General features: G+C 36.5%; 1 protein-coding gene across 1 annotated transcript in view; it reads left to right on the top strand.

The window, feature by feature from the left end:
• The first annotated feature begins 1571 nt into the window (after positions 1-1571).
• Positions 1572-10162, top strand: part of LOC135203032 (uncharacterized) — a 339686-nt gene continuing 331095 nt past the window's right edge. The window contains exon 1 of the mRNA XM_064232612.1: positions 1572-1941. The gene's annotated coding sequence lies outside the window, so the exon portion shown is untranslated. The remainder of the gene's footprint in view (positions 1942-10162) is intronic.

The following is a 10162-nucleotide window of genomic DNA, read 5'->3' as shown; positions in this document are numbered from 1 at the left end:
CCCCGGTGTGAGACTGTGATGTCTGCTGCAGTGAGCACAATCTTTGCTTGAGTCTTTGCAGCTTTTGCTTGAATGACCCGTTGTTTTATTTTCTTGATAATTACCTGTAAGACCTTTGCTTAACTTGTGTAGTGTTTGGTTGCAAGATCATTGCTTCAGGTTTGCAGTACTTGGATGTATGACCCTGCCTTTTTCGGTAGTTTCTTGCATGACCTCTGTTTTATAGGTGTAGTACGTGTAAGACTCTTGGTTCACTGGATTTATGCAGTACTTGCTTTTATAAAAGTTCTACTTTAGTTGGGTAGCATTTGCATGTATGACCAGAGCTTTACTTTTGCAGTATTCAGAGTCACGACACCAGCACGATTCCTTCATTTTTGTGGTAGTTGCATGTGTTACCTCCTTTTTGGTATGGGCACAGAGCTACTATTGTTACTTTCCAGTCATTAGTCACTCTTTAGCGGGAAAGTCACTCAAAATATCTACCCTCATCAAGTGTCTGAGTCTTTAGTCTCTACGTGACATTTCCCAAACGTCAGTTGATGGTATAGGCCTATATAATCAAGTACGTAGGCCTACTCTTGTGAAAAAGGTTGTTTTTACTCCTTGTCTTTGCGATATCTCTGAGACAGTTTGCCTAACAGGGCTCACCTGTCATAGTACTCAGTAGTTTTACAAGATATGTACACTTTTTATCTTAACCAGCTGTGATATACAGGAATCAATCATTCATTTTACGAGCTAATTGATGCTTTTGACAACCATTATCAATGGTGGCCTGGTAACTGTATTTGTCACACGCCATTGTTATCTGGGATAAAACTTAAATGAAAGTCATTAAATTCATCGCTTAATTTCACTCGTAAAGGAACGCCTCCACCTCAAGCTATTTCGCGAGTTCTTCCTCGGCTATCCCGAAAGTTGTTCCTTCCTCCCAACCAGCCACCATCATTAATCCCTACCCATCTCCCTACCACTTCCCTCCCCGGTGTCCTCTCCCTCCAACAGAGGACAGCATCCAACCCCTCCCCGCCCAACCCCCCACTGGCTTCTTCCCCCAACGCGGCTTGTGAGAGAGACTACGACGAGCCGTTGTTGATGACACAAGGGAATTCTTCAAGTTTTTATTTGATTTTTCTCAGCGTTGTCTATCGTATATTTTGATGGCGGTAGGCTTCGGTACGTTTTCAGAAACCATTGTTATTTCGTTAGACTATAGAATCTTTATATTTATTCACAAATTTTTGTTATTTTCCTCCGTGATGGAGTGTTGTTGGTGGGGGAAAATTGTCAACCCTAATATGGCATCATTCTTCACGCAACGTGCGGGGAGGAAAAAGCGGCGATACTTCGTACACTTTTGTTTTCGTCAAAAGGAAGGATATAAGGAATCAAGAACTTTGAATATCAGTTAAATATACTCTTCTCTAATCGCTAAGGTCTCTTCAATGTACTATTATTTCGTTAGAATAAAAATAGAAGGATGTATGGGGAATTAAAATGCCGTACAATACGTTGGGCCTCACACATACACACAAGAGTAGCAGAGCAATCAACCCGCGGTCCGCTGCCACTGACTAGACAGTGCTGCCAGCGACTCCGTATTGTGCGCAAGAGAATCCCAAACCTCTCGTGGAAATTATAATGTCCGTGTGTTTAAACGCTTTTGGAACGAGATTAAAAAGACTCACTACTGAAATAGTGTAAGATTGTGATTCGTAAAAGAATAGTGAATTCCACTAGAAGGGAATTTATTGTGTTTTCGAGTGATAAAAGCTTTTGCTGGGAATTATTATTATGTCTAACTCGAGTCAACGTTTTCCGAATAATTGCGCGAGGGACTTTGAAGGTCCTTCTTCTTCGAGGTCTTGAGGAATCTCTCTCTCTCTCTCTCTCTCTCTCTCTCTCTCTCTCTCTCTCTCTCTCTCTCTCTCTGAAAAGGTAAGTGACAGAAGTTCCTATAAGTGGACTTTAAAATTACATTTAAATTTAAATTTTTGGTGTTATTAATATATATATATATATAAAATATATATATATATTTATATATATATATATATATATATATATATATAGATACATTTAAATTTAAATTTTTGGGTTATATATTATAGATCTATGATAATTATATATATATATAATATTTATATATATATATTATAAGATATTTATATATGTACTAATATCTTATTATATAATATTGTATATATAGATATATATTATATAAGGTGTGTTGTGCGTGTATTTAACTTTTTGCCCACAGTTGAATAGAAATAAGGAAATGTGTTAACATTTATTGAAAGTGTAAATTCCATAACTCTCTCTCTCTCTCTCTCTCTCTCGTCTCTCTCTCTCTCTCCTCAATCTCTCTCTCTCTATCTCGCAATTTCCCAAGTTTATTGTGCAAATGAAATAAACCGTATTCTCCTCTTGAACAATCTCAGGTCTATTGTACAAATGAAATAAACTGAAAATTCTCTCTCTCTCTCTCTCTCTCTCGTCTCTCTCTCTCTCTCTCTCTCTCTCTGACCGTCCGTGGATGAGCCAACATTTTCGTCTCACACAGGCGTGACCTTGAGGGGCAGTGAGGGGTCAGGAGAGTATATAGCCCACAAAGGGGTCGGTAACCGAAAGTTCGTGGAGAAATGTCTTGATGTGCTTTAGCGCAATTTTGTCGCTTCGTTTTTTTTTCTTTTTTTATCATCTTTATTCCTTTGTCTTTCCTTTGTTTAATGGGCTAAGTTCTCATGGGTTCTTATTCTTGTTTAGTCTATTATTATTATTAATGTTATTATTATTATTTATTATTATTATTATTAGCCTTTTCCACAAATAAGACTTAGGCCTATGCTCATTGCACCATTATTATTATTATTATTATTATTATTATTATTATTATTATTATTATTATTATTATTACTTCAGTTTTAAGATTTAAATTCTATAGCTATATTAAAATAATTATGAATGAAAGTCTTTAGTTAATTTTAATTTCAGTTTCTATTTGTCACGTTTTATTATTATTATTATTATTATTATTATTATTATTATTATTATATTATATATATTTGAGCCGTTTTTCACAAACAAGACTGGCTCTCTAGAACACACTAGATTAGTGTGTTCACACTGTATTTAGACTGTTTTGAGAACGAACATCAAAATGGAATCTTTAGAAATACCGAGTAACAATTTGACTAAAAACTGTTGAGTTAGTTTGAATTAAACTCGGTTTACATGACAGCATGGTCCCTTGTCCAAAAGCTAGCGGTTGGTGAGGGAAAGCGTGAGAGGGAGTGGGCGGAGAGGCCTTGAGTGGACCTCTGAACTTTGCTCCAGCCAACAGATGCTCTAGATGGCTTAAGAACATTTTTATAATGCTTTCAAATGTAGCATTTAAGTTGTATATCTTAAATATTTTAGAAGGAAATTCTTCAAGTGATTTTGTTTTTAGTTGCTACGTGTCAGTTATTATTATTATTATTATTATTATTATTATTATTATTATTATTATTATTATTATTATTATTATTATGGAGCCCTTACAGTTTCTATTGTAAGATTTAAATCGTATATAGTATATCTTAAAATCATTTAAATTTCATTTGCTACTTCTCACATTTTTATATTTTTATTATTATTATTATTATTAATTATTGTAACGCTGGCAGTTTCTATGGGAATAACTTAGCTGTTATAACTGGATGTGCTGAGAAAGAGAGAGAGCGTTGTTCCTCGTTCCTTAGAATCATAAGGTAAATTTGTCTTTCATTTCGTCGTGTTCATGAAATTTAAAGTAACTCTTTACTTAGTATGCGATAATACTCGTTACCACACAGATGTGTAGGCTTTCACAGTTCTTAATTTTTAGCTTTAGTTTTTTACAATTTTACTGGGAATGTTATTTTTCATTTAACAGTCCTGATGATGTACTTAATTGGACAATTACGAAACATTGGAATTAAGACAGCCTATGCATCTTTGTGTGTCATCTTCTTCTCTTTAATGACACACACACACACACACACACACACACACACACACACACACACACACACACACACACATATATATATATATATATATATATATATATATATGAATGTGTGTGTGTATATTTCATAAAAATGCAAATTTGGGATAAATTTGGAAAACATTTACGGCAATATAATAACCATAATTGGAATTGTTATAATTATAAATATATCACATGGAATAAGCCAGAATGCCCGTATGTGGCCCTATATGGAAAAATGGCGAGCGGCAGATAATAATTTCAAAATATTGATTTTTTATGACGAATAAATTAAATCATGTCAACATGTAAAAATTTTCATTAATATATCGTAGTTAAAATATAAATAAAGCAGAAATTAATTAGTTGTGCATTGATAGCTTCATAATGTTACTTGCATTTTGATTAAAGAATTATTTTCCACGGTTTTTTCATTTGTATTTAAATATGTATATAGTTTTTTTTTTATTTTTTTCTATTTAATGGAAAATCTGACTGCATTTGAATTTATTTCGGTTTTATATGTAAGAAGTTTTTGATCAATTAAAGTAAGCTTTTTAAACAAATATTTTTATTTATAAATAATATATATATATATATATATATATATATATATATATATATATATATATATATATACACGTATTATATACATACATACATACACACACACACACACATATATATACTATATATATATATATATATATATATATATATATATATATATATATATATATATATATGAATTTTGTCACCTCACCGTGATTCATATACGAGCATTAAGCTACTATGTCGTTTAATATCCAATTCGCTCTACCAAGCGAATGACATATTTTCATATATATTAACCGAAAGGGAATTTTTTTAGTTGACAATAAGTTCGTCGCCTCGTTGGCTCGGAAACCACGGAAGACAAGAACTCAGGACTCAGTGACGCGCTTTAAACCACACTGTAGTCCTGATTCTTCCTTGTATTCCGTGGTTCGAGCCCGCGAGTCCACAAAATTACTATCAACTAAAAAAATCCCCTTCGTTTAATATGACGAAAATATATTATTCCCAAGGCAAAGCGAAATGGATATGAAGGGAATATGTAGTTTAATGTCTGCCTATATATATATATATATATATATATATATATATATATATGTGTGTGTGTGTGTGTGTGTGTGTATGTATGTATGTATGTATGTATGTATGTATATATATAAGCGAATGCCACTGGTAAATGACAAGCAGAAATCCAAGCGCTTTTGTCTTCACGAAGAAACATTCCTTGACAATGTCTTAGTAAAGACGAAAGCGCTTGGATTTCTCCCTATCATTTTCCTGTGGTATCCGCTTGTTTAATGAAGTCACGTGCATCCACTGTAATTTTTAAAGCAAATATATATGTGTATAAATATATTATACTGTACTGAAGTCTTTTTGTTAGAAGTCGCCTCAAGGCTGCAGCAAGTGTGCAGTGACGTCATATGCTTTGTCTATGCAGCTGTGGGAAAGTTAGCGTCACAACTTTTGGCTGCGCTATATTTATATGTTTTAGATGACGTCATTTAGAAAGGTTTTTGGTTTATTTGAATCTCTCTCTCTCTCTCTCTCTCTCTCTCTCTCTCTCTCTCTCTCTCTCTCTCTGCGTGGGAATATTATCTCACTATCCGTCTATATTTGTATATAAGTATTATTATTGAATAATGACTTGTTTGCAACCTGTGTGTGATATGTATGTAATATGTAAATGACATTTTTTTGACATGTTATATATACTGAGTAGTGTGGACGCATCCAGACGGGAGCTTTATGTCATTTGGGATTTAGATAATTGTGCATAAGCCTATACCATAGAATTTGATAGTGTGGTAGTTGTATTTTCTGGTGCGGGTATAATGCATGGAAATGAAATACCAATGCACCCATAGGCTCTGGCTAGATTCTGCCCAGGAAATCCCATATTTTGTAAAGGCTATAGCCTACATTCTATTTAATGGTTTTCTTATTTAATTTTTTTTTTCTGGTGTTCCAAACCGTTCAAATTACCTTTGCTGGTCTTGCTATGTTTGTCCTCAGTCCCAAAGAAAAAAAAAATCTTATTCGATAGGCTACAGAAAAGTAGAGAAAGGCTAGCAGAATCTTATTAGATAGGCAAAAGAAGAACAAAGAGGATTTTGGTAATTAAAACAGAGCTTAAAAACAGTACTTATATCTGGTGAGAGTTTTTTTTTTTTTTTTAAAGGCATCCTCCATTAAGGGAATGTAATGTGTGTTTTTTTTAATACGTTTTTAAAGGAGTAATGATGTAGGCCTATGTAACCAATCCCCTTCCCTTTGCTTAGCGGTCTGAGGGAGTAATTTCCTTTGCTTCCTTCCTCATTCATTTCTTTCTCTGTGGGAATTTTCCTCTGCCGGGATGAGCCCTTCACAACTTACTTCAATCTCATCTCCTTTCTGACCCCCCCCCCCCCCCACCCCTACTTCCCTCCCACTTTCTTCCTCTTCCTTCCTCCTCCTCCTCCTCCTCCTCCTACCCCTCATTCTACTACCAGCTTCCCGGGGTCTGTCGGAACTCCCTCTTATCTCTTGGCGGATTTCAAAAGGATGTAGTCGGGAAAATCTCTCTCTCTCTCTCTCTCCTGTCTCTCTTCTCTCTCTCTCTCTCTCTCTCTTTTTTTCCCTTTTTGGAGGGAGAATTTCTTCGTGAATGATTACGGCTTTGCTCCTGCTGCCTAAACTAGAGGTGTTTGTTGCTTTGGGATCTCTCTCTCTCTCTCTCTCTCTCTCTCTCTCTCTCTCTCTCAAGTTTATTGCGCAAATGAATAACTGTATCATTCTCTTGAACACCCTCAGATCCATTGCATAAATTAAATAAACTCTCTCTCTCTCTCTCTCTCTCTCTCTCTCTCTCTCTCTCTCTCTCTCTCTCTCTATATATATATATATATATATATATCAATTCAAGCTACAAATGTCCTTTAATATCTAAATTCCACTTACCGTACCTCCCAATGATATATTTTCATATATGTACCGAAGGGGAATTTTTAAGTTTGATAACAATTTCGTCCCCCCATGGGATCGAACCACCGTCCAGTGGACGGGGACGAAATCAGGACAGTCAGTGGACGCTATCCAATCAGCCAACAGAGGACGCTATAAGTTCATATCGATTCTGACCTTACAAATCACCCTCGATCTGGATGCTTTCGTAATTAGAATCGATATGAAAACAAACCCCGTCTAACCAGTGTTGGCCATTCGAGCGTTGACAGAAAACGTAGCCTTTTTTTTGTTTATGAATAATTACACATCGAACCGTGATCCATTTATATATCAATTCAAGCTACAAATGTCCTTTAATATCTAAATTCACTTTACCTCCAAATGATATATTTTCATATATGTACCGAAGGGGAATTTTTAAGTTGATAACAATTTCGTCCCCCCATGGGATCGAACCACCGTCCAGGTGGACGGGGACGAAATCAGGACAGTCAGTGACGCTATCCAATCAGCCAACAGAGACGCTATAAGTTCATATCGATTCTGACCTTACAAACTCACCCTCGATCTGGATGCTTTCGTAATTAGAATCGATATGAAACCCAAAAAACCCCGTCGACCATGTTGGCCAATTCGAGCGTTTGACAGAACGTAGCCTTTTGTTATGAATAATTTCATTCACTCGAAACCGTGATCCATTTATATCAATTCAAGCTACAAATGTCCTTTAATATCTAAATTCACTTTACCTCCCAAATGAGATATTTTCCATATATGTACCGAAGGGAATTTTTAAGTTGATAACAATTTCGTCCCCCCATGGGATCGAACCACCGTCCAGGTGGACGGGGACGAAATCAGGACAGTCAGTGACGCTATCCAATCAGCCAACAGAGACGCTATAAGTTCATATCGATTCTGACCTTACAAATCACCCTCGATCTGGATGCTTTCGTAATTAGAATCGATATGAAACCCCGTCTACCATGTTGGCCAATTCGAGCGTTTGACAGAACGTAGCCTTTTTGTTATGAATAATTATCGACATCGAACCGTGATCCATTTATATATCAATTCAAGCTACAAATGTCCCTTTAATATCTAAATTCACTTTACCTCCCAAATGATATATTTTCATATATGTACCGAAGGGGAATTTTTTAAGTTGATAACAATTTCGTCCCCCCATGGGATCGAACCACCGTCCAGGTGGACGGGACGAAATCAGGACAGTCAGTGACGCTATCCAATCAGCCAACAGAGACGCTATAAGTTCATATCGATTCTGACCTTACAAATCACCCTCGATCTGGATGCTTTCGTAATTAGAATCGATATGAACTTATAGCGTCTCTGTTGGCTGATTGGATAGCGTCACTGACTGTCCTGATTTCGTCCCCGTCCACCTGGACGGTGGTTCGATCCCATGGGGGGACGAAATTGTTATCAACTTAAAAATTCCCCTTCGGTACATATATGAAAATATATCATTTGGGAGGTAAAGTGAATTTAGATATTAAAGGACATTTGTAGCTTGAATTGATATATAAATGGATCACGGTTCGATGTGATAATTATTCATAACAAAAGGCTACGTTCTGTCAAAACGCTCGAATTGGGGCCAAAAAAACATGGTAGACGGGGTTTCATATCGATTCTAAATTACGAAGCATCCAGATCGAGGGTGATTTGTAAGGTCAGAATCGATATGAAACTTATAGCGTCTCTGTTGGCTGATTGGATAGCGTCACTGACTGTCCTGATTTCGTCCCCGTCCACCTGGACGGTGTTGATCGATCCCATGGGGGGGGGGGGACGAAATTGTTATCAACTTAAAAATCCCCTTCGGTACATATATGAAAAATATATCATTGGAGGTAAAGTGAATTTAGATATTAAAGGACATTTGTAGTGCTTGAATTGATATATAAATGGATCACGGTTCGATGTGATAATTATTCATAACAAAAGGCTACGTTCTGTCAAACGCTCGAATTGGCCAACATGGTAGACGGGGTTTCATATCGATTCTAATTACGAAAGCATCCAGATCGAGGGTGATTTGTAAGGTCAGAATCGATATGAACTTATAGCGTCTCTGTTGGCTGATTGGATAGCGTCACTGACTGTCCTGATTTCGTCCCCGTCCACCTGGACGGTGGTTCGATCCCATGGGGGGACGAAATTGTTATCAACTTAAAAATTCCCCTTCGGTACATATATGAAAATATATCATTTGGGAGGTAAAGTGAATTTAGATATTAAAGGACATTTGTAGCTTGAATTGATATATAAATGGATCACGGTTCGATGTGATAATTATTCATATAATATATATATATATATATATATATATATATATATATATATATATATATATATCACATTTCTCGTATTGTTTTTTGAACGATAATGCCATACATAATATTTTAGTGTCATTTTCTCCGTCCAATCAAAATTAAGAACACAAGACCCATCTAGTTTGTAATTTGCGTGCACACACACACACCACACACGCGCGCGCGCGCAAACACGCCCTTGAGGGGGTTATCTTCCCCAAGGGGAGGTTCTGCGATTCCCCAGCAAAATACCTCAACCGCCTCTCTTGTAACATGACGTAAAATGAACACAAGTGGCCCAGAGTGAACTATAAGCTTAGCGATTTTATCTCTCTCTCTCTCTCTCTCTCTCTCCCTCCTTCTACGTCGTTCACACTTGCATTACGATTCTCTCTTTCTCTGTTCTTCTTATTTTTCTTCTTCTTCTTTCCTGTTTCTTCCTGGTGCACCTCTCTCTCTCTCTCTCTCTCTCTCTTTCTCTCTCTCCTTCCTACGCCGTTCACACTTGCAGTGCGATTCTCTCTTTCTATTCTTCTTATTCTTCTTCTTTTTCCCTGTTTCTTCCTGGTGCACTTCTCATTTTTACTTTCTCTCTCTCTCTCCTCTTCTTTCTCTGTTTCTTCCTGGTGCACTTCTCATTTTTACTTTCTCTCTCTCTCTCTCTCTCTTTCTCTGTGCTGCTGCCGCAGAAATATCTCTCATATCTCCCCTCTCTCTCTCTCTCCCCTTCCTCGGAGGGTGCTGGCTGGGGGCCTCTCTCTCTACAACAAAGCAGTAGAGGCTCCGGCGAAATTGGCTTGTTGTGGGG

This window comes from Macrobrachium nipponense, chromosome 33 (genome assembly GCF_015104395.2).
Source record: "Macrobrachium nipponense isolate FS-2020 chromosome 33, ASM1510439v2, whole genome shotgun sequence".
NCBI lineage: Eukaryota > Metazoa > Arthropoda > Malacostraca > Decapoda > Palaemonidae > Macrobrachium > Macrobrachium nipponense.
The sequence above is the reverse complement of the archived record's forward strand: the minus strand, read 5'-3'. Positions and strand labels throughout refer to the sequence as shown.